Source organism: Ornithorhynchus anatinus, chromosome 12, assembly GCF_004115215.2.
Source record: "Ornithorhynchus anatinus isolate Pmale09 chromosome 12, mOrnAna1.pri.v4, whole genome shotgun sequence".
Taxonomy (NCBI): Eukaryota; Metazoa; Chordata; class Mammalia; order Monotremata; family Ornithorhynchidae; genus Ornithorhynchus; species Ornithorhynchus anatinus.
Window position 1 is genome coordinate 29,570,938 of NC_041739.1, and position 12,874 is coordinate 29,583,811.

At 43.7% G+C, this 12,874-nt stretch overlaps 1 protein-coding gene across 1 annotated transcript in view; it reads right to left on the reverse strand.

Moving 5' to 3' along the window:
* GRID2 (glutamate ionotropic receptor delta type subunit 2) overlaps nt 1–12,874 on the reverse strand; it is an 873,695-nt gene that overhangs the window by 234,292 nt on the left and 626,529 nt on the right.

Here is a 12,874-nt window from a genome sequence, read left to right on the forward strand (position 1 = left end):
AACCAACTGACAAACAGGCCTGGGCATCAGAAGGACCTGGGTTCTAATCCCTACACTGTCACATCCGGGGTGCGACTCTGGGCGAGTCACTTCATTTCTCTGTGCCTCAGTTACCTCATCTCTATAATGGGGATTAAGACTGTGAGCCCCATGTGGGACATGGACTAGTTTGTCTCTACCACAGCACTTAGTAAAGTACTTGGCACAAAGTGAGTTCTTAGCAAATACCATAAAAAACCAACAAAAAGATGCCTTTCCTTCTCACTGCCAGTCAAACTGACATTTCTTCCCCACTGCCAAACAAAGGCCCTTCTTCCCTTCTGGCAATCAAACCTACGCCCTTCTTCCCCACCCCTATTCCTATCTGTCTATGAGCTGCAGCAGCCAAGGCTGGGTTTGGTGGAGGCTGAGACAACTTTATGTCTTAGAGGGAGAGGTAATAGCCTCCCTTTCCCTGCCGCATGCACCTGCTATTTAACACACGGTGTTGACAGCCCCACCATTACCGCTGCTGCTGTTTCTAATTGACAGGACCCATGAGCAAGCACTTTACTGGAAATCACTTTCTTGCAGACTGTAGGACATTTGATTTTCTGGAAGGAGGCAATTTACCTCAATTAGCTCAAGATTTTACTTCAAGGAAAAGTGTCTTTACTCACCTTATTTTTCTTTAACTGCCCTTGGGAAAAAAAAAACCACAACAAAAAAACAAGACATTGGCATTAGCAACTTATTTTTTTGTGGGCACTCTTCAGTGACCCATCACCACCATTTTCATCATCATCATCACTACCAGCATCATCACTGCCATCATCCAATTATATTTATTATGAACTACAGCATAGGAATGCCATTCTAGATGCATTCAGTCAATGGCATTTATTGAGGGCTTCGTGTGTGCAGAGGACTGTATTAAGCACTTGGGAGAGTACAAGATAACAGAGTTGTTAGACGTGTTCCTTGCTCACAACGAGCTTACAGTCTAAAGTTTACAGTCGTTATCATTCAGGCACAGTTTGCCCCCACTGTTCCGAAGCTTTCAATAGCCATAGCAAACAAGAGCATTAAATTCATGGCTCCTTGGCCATTCCACTTGACCACCTCAAGATTGCCTAATCAAGCCAAGCTCTACTGTAGGGCAAGGATGGGCTGTTTCTCTTCTGCCTAGCCTCAGCTGTCCACATCCACTCTTCCAAAATGTTGCAAATGATCAATTTTTATGTAAAATTAGTTACAACTCACAAAGAATTTGAGAAGCACCATTCCTAGTGGTTAGAGCATGGACCTGGGATTCAGAGGAGCAGGTTCTAAGCCCAGCTCCACCACTTGTCTGCTGCACGACATGAGGCAAGTCATTTCACTTCTCTGGGCCTCAGTTACCGCACCTGTACAATGGGGATTAATTCTGTGAACCCCATGTGGGACAGGGGCTGCGTCCAACTTGTTTAGCTTATATCTATCCCAGCGCTTAGTACAGCACCTGGCATATAGTAAGCACTCAACAGATACCAAAAGAAAAAAAGGAACAAGAGGAAATGGAATTGGTGAATAGAAATGCCTCTAAATAACTCACCCTTCCAGTGCTATGACAGGGGTTAAGCAGGGTCAGGGTCAGCCCAAGACTGGTGAGAAACCAAGTAAGGACAGGAAGAGAGAGACATAGAAAGAGAGAGGGACAGAGAAACTGCATGGAAAAAGTATGGGCCTGGGTGTCAGGAGACCTGGGGTCTTAATTCCAACTCTGCTGTGCCTCAGTTTCTCTGTGCCTCCGTTTCACCAACTGTATAATGGGCATAAAATACCTGTTTACCCTCTCCCGTAGACTCTGAGCTCTACGTGGGATGGGGGGCCGTGTCCAACCTGCTTACCCCTTGTATATAACGTTGCATAAAAGTTAATCCTTAAGAAATAGCATTATTTTCAGATAGGAGAGACACAGAGAGAGATAGCAGGGCAGGTGTGAGGCTGGGTTGAGCTGCAGGTGTCTCAGACAAGGCTGTGACTGCTTGAGACAGCTGTGGGACTGTATGAATAGCCCACGCCACCCCACCAAACTTCCAGAACCCTCGGGGGCCAATGTTTCCTTCAGCCCAGAGCAGGGGCGAGAAGGTGGTCTACCAGTGGAGTAAAGGGAAGGTTTGGCTGAGCTCCTTTCACCTCCTGCTTCCCTGCAGCCATCTTCCTTCACCTCAGGGACTGTGTGGCATCTCTGCTTGTAACAATCCTAAAGCAACATCCAGGCTGGGTGGCTCTGCTCCCTGTGATTCATTCGCTGCTCATCATGAAGTCCAAATTCCTTTTCCTCTGACTAAAAGCAGAGGGTGCTGGTCGAGTATCCGCTGATGTCTGTCCACTATGATTTTGGACAGATCCCAGATCCCCCACTTGCCTGACAACTCGGTTTGGGTTCTTCTATAACTCAAGCCAACATACTGCAAAATTAAGAGCACATTCTCAACACCCATAAAAGCAAGGTCATTTGTTTTGCTGCTGTTTCGAGGTGTAGACACATTTAAGCTTGGCAAGGAAGGTACACAAACTGCAGGGGTAACTAAATCACTTTCAAGTGTTAAGAAAAAGTAAACTGGGAAATTGTGACCCATTACACTTCTAGGTTTTTCAAGTGTTTGGTCAGAGGAGAGGAGAGTACAATACCAGACACGTGGGTCTTTAATTCGAGGTCAATTTTCTCGATTCCCAGTTTTAGAGTCCTGCTCTTACAGCACCAGGAGGCAGCATTGCATCTGTCAGTTCTGGGAGAGTGCGTGTAATCATACCAGCCTCTTTACAGAGTGGCTGAACTTTAGAGTGCTCAGATTCAAGTGCTCGTGGTGGGGTTATCTGAGCCGAACCGATAGCTGATCGGTCACTGTGAGTAACTGACTACTGAGGCAGCCAGGGCTGTGCAAGCTCAATCAATCACTCAATTGACCATATTTATTGCTTACCGTACACAGAACACTTACTAAGCGCTTGAAAGAATACAGTTTAACTGAGCTGCTAGATACGTTCCCTGCCCACAAGGAGGTTGCAGTCTAGATGGGGAGATGGTTAATAGCATAAATACATTACAGATATTGATAGAAGTGTTTCAAGCCTGAGGGTGGGATAAATAAAGAGGATAAATCTAAGCGCAAGGGCGACACAGAAGGGAGTGGGAGAAGAAGCAGTTAGATCCGGCCAAGAGCCCAATGTTCCGGTGTCATGCTGTAGGTTAGAGTTAACGTGGATTCACTAAGCAGGATACGCTTCTTCTTCTTGCCCCTTCCTGTTCATGCCCATACCTTCTACTGAGCCACCCAAATGATAATGATGATGAGGGTATTTACTAAGAGCTTATGATATGCTTCAGGGACAATTAGATCTATAACTGTCCTTATCTGATATGGGGCTCACAACAACAGAGGGAGGGAGGATGGGAATTTTGTTCCCATTTTATAGATACGGAAACTGAATCACAGAGGGGTTGAGTAACTTGCCCAAACTCACTCAGGAAGCAGTGTGACCTAGTGGATAGAGCATGGACTGGCAGTCAGAAGGACCTGGGTTCTAATCCCAGCTTTGCTACTTGTCTGCTGGATGACCTTGGGCAAGTCACTTTACTTCTCTGTGCCTCTGTTCCCTCATCTGTAAAATGGGGATTGACAGTGAGCCGCATATGGGACATGGACTGAGTCCAACCTAATTAGCTTGTACTTATCCCACTACCGAGTACAGTGCCTGGCACATAGTCAGTGCTTAACAAATACCATAAATACCGCCACCCACCCATGCCCCCAAAAAACAAAACCAAAACACAGCTCACACAGCCTGTACTGATGAGGCTGGAACTTCAACCCTGGTCTTCTGATTCCTAGTCACAGAACACACTGAAATGGAGCAAAATGAAAGGAACTGCAATAGGTAATCTATTAATCAATGGCATATCTTAAGTGATTACTGGTGGAGAACACAGTACTAAGCACTTGGGAGAGTACAACACAGTGGAGTTGGTAGACATACACAACGAGATTGGTAATTAGGGTTGTCTTCATGAATGACTTTTAGAGACCGTGTTCTGCATGGAGCTTCCAAGGAGCTGAGGGCAATGAGAATGGAAGGATGAAAGTCTCCTCAATTCTGATGGATGCCTTCCCACTACAGGATGGGCAGATACTATTATGAGTCACTTCTCAGAATCAAACCAAGCGTGATAGATTATTAGCTTGAAAAAAAAGCAGATTATATTCCAGTTTCCACCTGGGAAACCCCTGGCACAGACAGAAACCTTTATCTCAATCCAGAGTTGAATGCCATCAATAAATTCTAAATACACAATACAATTATAACCCAGCCTACACACACTGCTCCCCTAACTCCCACTTGCTCATTTTGCCCCGGTCTTGTTTACCTTGCCGCCAACCTCCTTCCTACATCCTCCCTCCGGCGTGGATTTCCCACCTCTTCCCTCTACATCAGACCACTACTTTCCCCATCTTCAAAGCATTATTCAGCTCCTATCTCCTCCAAGAGGCCTTCCCCGATTAAACCCTCTTTTCCCCAAATCCGTTTCCCTTCTGCATCATCTGTGCACTTGAATCTGCACCCTTTGGGCACTTGGGATTCACCCCACACTCAGCCTCACAGCACTTATGTACAAATCTGTAATTTATTTATTTATGTCTGTCTCCTCCTCTAGACTGTAAGCTAATCATGGGAAGGGGACGCTTCTGCCAAACCTGTTGTAATGCACTCTCCCAAATGCTTAGTACAGTGTTCTGCACATGGTACATGCTCAATAAATACCATTGCTTGATATACATCCACCATGGAAAAAGTACTTACCAATCAAAAGTATTGGCTGGACACTTGGAACAATAATAATAATAATTATAGTGCACATGGCACTATTCTAAAAGTTAGGGAGAGCATAATACAATCAGAAGATATAATCTGCTGCTCTCAAAGAGTTTACAATCTAGTGGGGATCATGTGCACTACAAGAAGTTACAGATAGTAATACAGCATGAAGATCTGGACAAAGGATGTCAATGAGTGAAGCCATGGTTGTTATTCCATGGTTTAGTAAACTATCCACCAAAAAAAACAGCCAAGAAAATGTCAACGTCTTCTGGGATTGTAAACTCTTCCTCTCTACTACTAGCTCGTTGTGGGCAGGGAACAAGCCTACCAACTCTGTTGTATTGTAGTCTCCCAAGCACTTAGTACAGTGCTCTGCATATACTGATCAGTCAATAAATAACACTGATTGATTGCTTGATTGATCTGCTGAGGTCCACAAACAGGGAGGGGAAGTTCGATAGTCAGCACTGGCTTTACCCTACTATTTGGAGGCCGGAGGAACGCCACTTGTCGGCGTATGACCTTGGGCAAGCCACTTAATTTCTCTGTGCTTCAATTTCCTCAGGATCCCAAAGTGGGACAGGGACTGGATCCAACCTGATTATCTTGTATAGTGGTTGGCACATAGTAAGTGCTTAAATACTGTGATTATTGTTATTACGGTGATTGACTGGATCTCAATATTAGCACTGTCTTCAAAAAGAAAGGGGAGAAACCAGCCTGGAAGCTATTTTGGAAAACTGTATTGGTTAAGCTCTACTGGACAATCACTCATGCAATGAAGAGAATCAATCACTGGTATTTACTGAGCACTTACTGTGCAGAGCACTGTAATGAGTGCTTGAGAGAATACAACAGAGTTGGTAGACATGTTCCCTGCCCTCAATGAACCTACAGTCTAGAGTTGGAGATAGACATTAATATATATGAATACACTGTGGATAAGTACATAAGTGCTGTGTGGCTGAAAGTGTAGTACAGATCCAAGCGCATTAGCAAGCCAGAGGGAGAGGGAGTCGAGGCAAATCCTTCAAATTTTGTTAAAGTATATTTTGCCTGCAGAATTATGAGACTTTTTCCCTCAACATTACCCTTCCTGGAGTAACTCAACACACTCCCATCACACCAATCCAACACCACCCTTAGCACTTATATTTCATTCCTCTCCTCTGTACTTATGTAACTCTGTGGCATTTCTTAAGTGTGCCAAGCACTTTGCTAAGCACTGGCATAGATACAGAATAATCACATTGTACACAGTCCCTGGCCCACATGAGGTACACAGATATATGTCTATTTCTATATTCAATAATTTATTCACTCATTGCATCCTGTTACATTTGTAAGATTTCCTCTTAGAACTCTGTTCTCCCTCCTGCTCTCACAAACTGTGAATAACTTTTGTCTGTCCACCCCTGATAGACTGCAAACTCTCAAAGGGCAACAATTGGTTGCCTTGCTTCTGTTGTATTCTCCCAAGTGCTTAGAATGGTGTTCTGTATTCAGTAGGTGCTCAATAAATACCACTGATGATGATGGTGCTGATGCTGTCAACGGCTGTAGAGGCTAGATTCTGAATTTTTTAAAAATCCAATTACACTAATTCATTCCAATTCATCACTTATTCTTATATCACCAGTACGTTTTCTTCGGTGATACACTGCAATCAAAATTATTACTGTTTCTCCTAGTATGATTCAATTGGAAGGAATGTCCTCAAAATGGAGAAAGGAAAATGGGACTAGGTAAAACCAGACTGATATCCCCATTCTTCTGCCTAATACAAAAAATCCCAAGTCAAAACAAGAGGCAAGGATAATTAAGCCAAAAATGGGAATCTTTTATTGATCTCTACAGGTCTTTTGGTAGCTTGATGGCTGATATAATAGCACTCTTGGTTAAGGCAAAGGATAGTATTTAGAAATTCCATTTCTGTTCAAAAATATATTGCTACCTTCATCCCCTGTGAGCAGAGTTTTGACAGGGGCTTGGAAAACAAAGCCAATCAGGATTCTAAAATATAGGCCCTGCAATTCAAGGTTTTTTCCCAAAACATATTTTATTACAAGTTTCTTTAAAAATATGTCTGACTTTAGAGAAGGCTTTTATATTCCAATCACTGTTTTGGCAATGTTTCCCTTTTTTGCAGATTATCTCAAGACAAAATATTGTCGGTGTGAACTGAATTGCTCATTCACTTCAATGACCTTTAAATTACTATTATTAAGCAAGTAGTCTAAGAATTTTTTTTAATCCTCTAAAGTAGATGATATGTCTTGGAAGCAATTTGCATGGTTAAAATATCAGGTAAATCAGAGAAAGTTCTCCACATTGCTGAAAGCCAAGCAGCAACCTATCCAGCTCTCCACAGGCAGCCTCCTCTTCTTGGGACCATAAATGAGTTGCTTAGCTCAGACACAAGACTGATCAATTTCCTGCCTTTTCACTGGAAAGATGAGCAAATAATCCATCCTTTCGTTGATTTTGTGCAAAGGCACGAGCTGCTCTTAAACTCTGGCCACTCTGCAGGTTCTTATAAAATATCCCAGCTCCCAAAGCCATTGCTACTGAGTCAGCAATGCGATCCTATTTTGGAAGTTTTTATTCCCCCCCATGATCCATCACCATAATGATGCTCTATCCCATACTGTAACTATCTAATAACAAAACCACTCATTTGAACCTGCCTGATCCATCCCTGACCCATTCTTTCCAAAGTTCACCAGAAAGGTTAGTTGTCCGTATTCATGATGTGGAGGGTATGCTTATCTGCCATTTTTATTAGGAAGTCACCTAATTGATATCGTATCGGCCTCCTTGATGATCTCTCTTCTTTACTTCTCTCCCCACTCCTGTCTATACTTCACTCTGCTGCCCAGATAGGTTTTCTAAAGAACACTTTGGTCCACGATTCCCCTCTCCTCAAGAACCTCCAGTTGTTGCCCAAACACCAAATCAAAAAAAAAAAGCTCCTTACCAATGACTCAATCAGCTAGTCCCCCTCCTGATTTCCTTACCTCTGTGATGTCCTATTACCATCCAGCCTGCACACTTTACTCCTCTAATGCTAATCTACTCACTGTACTTTGATCTCATCTATCTTGTCATTGAGCTCTCACCCACACCCTGCCTCTGGCCTGGAACTCCTTCACCACTCAAATAATAATAATAATGGTATTTGTTACACACTTACTATGTGCCAGGCACTATACTAAGTGCTGGGGTGGATACAAGCAAATTGGGTTGGACATAGTCCCTGTCCCACGGGGGGCTCACAGTCTCAATCCCCATTTTACAGATGAGGCAACTGACATCCAGAGAAGAGAAATGACTTGCCCAAGGTCACACAGCAGGCAGGCACCATGAACTTCTGACTCCCAGGCCCATGTTCTATCACTCTCCCCACCTTAAAAGGCTTATTAAAATCATATTTCCTCCTTCCCCAACTTCCCTCATTTCCTCTTCTACCACTCTCTTCTTTGTTACCCTTGCAATTGGATTTTTACCTTTTATTCACCCCACCCTCAGCTCCACAGCACTTACGTACATAATCTGTAATTATTTATAATGTCTATCTACACCTCTAGACTGTAAGATCCTTGTGGGCAGAGATCGTGCCTACCAATTCTGTTCTATTGTTCTCTCTCAAATGCTTAGTACAGTGTTCTATAAATAGTAAGAGCGCAATAAATACCATTGATTAACTTCTTTGTGACTCAGTTCCATCTTCAAAAAAAATGGAGATTTGGTACCTGTGCTCCTCCTACTTAGAATGTGATTATTTTATAATTGCCCCAGTGCTTAGTACAGTGTTTGGCACATGGTAAGGGCTTGACAAACAACCCAATCATTATTATTATTAGGAGCAGTAACAATATCTGTTAATCAATCACTGCTCACCCCAGTGACCAGTAGATACAATGCAGTGAGTAGATACAATGCACTGTATTTACTATGTACCAAACAAGTTAGATCTTCCCTGCCCACAGGGGTTTTTACTCTAGTTCACACTGTGCACAGATCTAGATTCAGATCTATTCACATGTTTTCAAGTGATGGAGCTAAATAAGTCCCTCCTAGCCAGTTTCGGCAGGCTGACATACAGGGAGTTTCCTTACACAAAAGGCTCAGTCTCACTGGGCTAAGCTGAATCTGGGTTAATCTTTTGTTGAATTCACATGCTTTTTCATAGTTCAAGTCAATCTGTGCCCTGGGCAGCTTGTGCTAGGGGGACTTTGCCACTCATGCTTTTTGTTGTAATTCAATGTGGGAGCCCTCCAGAGCTTGGTCTGAGGCTGGGCATGGCAATAGGATCCTGTTCTGAGGAGAATCCCCCAGTTGGACTTTAGCAGCTGTGTTGCTGGCAGCCACCACCTCCCCAACCAAGCACCTTGGGCTCTGAATCCCACGGGAGTGGTGGAGGGAGGGAGGGACAGACATGCAGGCCGGACCTCAGGCAGGGAACTCGTAATGTACCGCTGATACGGATGCTGGGGCCGGTTCCGAGGCAGAACGAACAGACGGCGGCTCCAGAAACACCGGTCTCCCAGCCGTGGGGCAATCCACAATGGTGGGATCTTGGCAGTGGATTTCAGTGTTCAGATTAAAGTCGAGGGACATTTTTCATAATACATTCCTCTGGTAAAAGTCCCTGCCCCATGCAGATCAGTCAGACCTGAGAGACGATGTTAGCAACAGAGATCCCATCTGCTGGTCCCTTTGGGGGAGCAAATTCCCCAAGCAGAAACCCTAGTTACCACCTAATCGTTCATATGGGTGGTGGGTCCATTTTCGTCCTGGGACAAGAATCATATTTCACATGGCTGGGGCTGTGAATAATAACTGTTGTATTTGTTAAGTGCTCACCATGTGCCAGGAACTGTACTGAGTGCTGGAGTAGATACAAGCTAATCAGGTGGGACACAGTCCATGTAGTGCTCACAGTAGTCTTATTCCCTATTTTTCAGCTGAAGAAACTGAGGCACAGAGAATTAAAATGACATGCCCAAGGTCATAGAGCAGACAAGTGGTAGAGCTGGGATTAGAACCCAGGTCCTGCTGACTCCAAGGACCATGCTTTATCTAAAAAGCCATACTGCTTTTCAACTCAAAATGCTTGCCAAGACAGCCCATCACTTACTTCCCTTCTTAGCTTCTAACTCCTATCTCAGGCCACAGCGATGCATAATGCATTTCAGTTGTTTTTGTTTTTTTAAAGCTTGTTGATTGCAGCAAGAATATTTTGAGATTTGTTTAGGGGCATTAGGTTGCCACCTAAAGCTTCTTATAAAATGATGCAACCACTTTGCATTTCAAGTTGGAATAACACCCAACATCATTTATTTGTGTAAGTGAATGGAAAAAAAAACAACAACTTGTAGTGTTCCTAATAAGATAGACATGTTAGTTATGTGTTGCCTGTGGGTTTGTTTTCTGTTCCTACAAGAGTTCAGAAGCTCCCTTTCTGGTTAGTAAATTACACGTTCCATTAAGGTTCCCTCCAGAAAGATGCAAGAGATTGAAATTTCTAATCTATTTCATACCCTCCAAGAATCTTGAAGAATTCTCATTGACTCCCAACCCAGTTACTGCCCCCAAGGTACTGAGAACAGGAAAGGGAGAGGCATTTTGATTCTGTACACAAACTGGCCTCCGGGAGCCAATGCACTTTACTCTAGCAGTTTCTTAAAGCTGAAAAGAAAGGGGGAGTGAATTAATATGGGGAACCTTGCTGCCAGTCTCAGGAAGCAATGTGGGCTAGAGGAAAGAGTATGGCAAGTCGGATCACTCGATCAATCAAGCGTATTTATTGAGCGCTTACTTGGTGCTGAGCAATGTACTGTTTGGAAGGATACATATAACGGAGTTGATGAACATGTTCCCTGCCCACAAGGATGATCTGGATTTAATCCCGGCTCTGCTACGTGCCTGCTGAATGGCCTTTGGCAAGCCTCTTAACGTCTCTGAACCTCAGGTTTCCTCTTCTGTAAAATGGGGATTAAATACTCGCTCTCCTTCTCCTTTAGACGTGAGCCCCAAAGTGGGACAGAGACAGTATCTGATCTGATTATATAGTATTGATGCCAGTGTTTAGCAAAGTGCTTGGTCATGGTAAATGTCTAACAAATACTGCAATAATGATGATAATGATGCCGTTACTAGAAACAGAAGTGGGCAAGGAGGTGGTTCTGGGCAGGGGAGAAATGACAGGGCAGATGAGCTACCCTGGTCTCCAGGAAATAACCTACTCTAGACCTTGGGATGGGAAGTTGTGAGGTCGGTTATACTCCCAAGGGGAAACATAATGGCCTAGTGGATAGAGCGTGATCCTGGAAGGTAGAGGATCTGGGTTCTAATCCCAGCTCTGCCACTAGCCTGCTGTGTCACCTTGGACAAGTCACTTAATTGCTCTTCAGTTAACTCAGTTGTAAAATGTGGTTTCAATACCTGTGCTTCCTCCTAGTTAGGCTGTGAGGCCCATGTGGGAAAGGGACCATGTCTGACCTAAGTTGCATCACTGCAGTGCTCAGAGTAGTGCTTGACAGATCATAAGCGATTAACAAATACCATAAAAGAGTGGAGCAATCAGATCTCTGGGGAATACCATGAAATGCAATGTTGTTTCTGCTCAGCTTGACGAACATGAAGCCATATAAGCAAATCACCCCAGAATGCCAGTGTCACAGCGAAGTTCTATGTATCTTCAAGTAAAAAAGTGCAAACTCAGTCATCAGCATGGAGAGGACAAGTGGCAAGTTAGAGATCAACAGGCACGTTAGTCATCTTTCAGTGGTTACAAATTATCTGGGAGAGGGGAAGGGAAAAGGTAGGACACTCAACCCCAAAATTTTCACCAGGAGCATGTTATTATTATTATATTATTATTATTATAGTGTACTATCCCAAGTGCTTAGTACAGGGTTCTGTACACAGTAAGTGCTCAATTAATACAACTGACTGACTAGTCACCAACTAGAAAACCCTTCCCTGTGCTTGGATGTTCTGAGAAGGAGAAATTGGTACTTCAATATGGACCCAAGATTTGGTAGACTTGCCATGATTCATATTCACACAGCTCTTTACCCTTGCAGACTGTCCCAGCTAGTAGCAAACTTGGACAGGTTGGGCCATGGGTCTGACCCTGTCAGAGATGTGTTTATGAGGTTATGATTTCTGTATGGATTTTAGAATGCTTTATCCATGCAGTTCAGTGCTTGCCCTTTAATGCCCCTTGAAGTAAACTCTGTCCAACATTCCTCATTTCACAGCCAGGCAAATCTAAGAGAGCTCAAGGGAGTTTGATGATCTGACAGAGTACTCCATGAAATGACCCATGAAAAGAGTTACTTGGTTTTGATCGAGGCATAGCACTTTCCTGTGTTTTATAGTTGAGTTTGTTTTCCACTGAGCTGTATCTAAATATAACAAAAGTAATCACTTGGACCTTTCTGTAGTCCGATCCCAGCGAATTGCACTACAGTGGAAAGTGATTATAACTGCACCTCGGCAGCACTGTGGCATCCAGTTGGCTAGACCGTGCTGGGTGTGAAGCCCGGCTCCCTGGCTTGATTTCAAATCAAGTCCCAGTGTGAATGAATTGCCCATAGACGTCTGCTTGGAGATGTTCAACTTCATATTTACTCCAGCAGGCCAACCTTCTGCTGTTACAGACACAGCTCTATGGTGGCAAAGCATGGAGAAGCACAGAGAGGTAGCATGGCATACTGGATAGAGCATGGGCCTTGGAGTCAACTATCCTGGGTTCTAGTCCCTGTTCCGCCGATTCTCTGCTTTGTGACCTTAATTTCTCTCTGCCTCTATGTCCAAACTGATTACCTTATATCTATCCCAGTGCTTAGAACATTGTCTGGCACATAGTAAGCACCTAACAAATACCAGAATTCATTCATTCAAACAGTCTTCCAACATGCTTTCCTGTCAATGGGAATGGTCCTCCTGCTTAGCACCTTGACACAAGCATGTGATAGTGATGCCTGAAGTTGCACTTTGTAAAAATAGCTTCTTAACACCA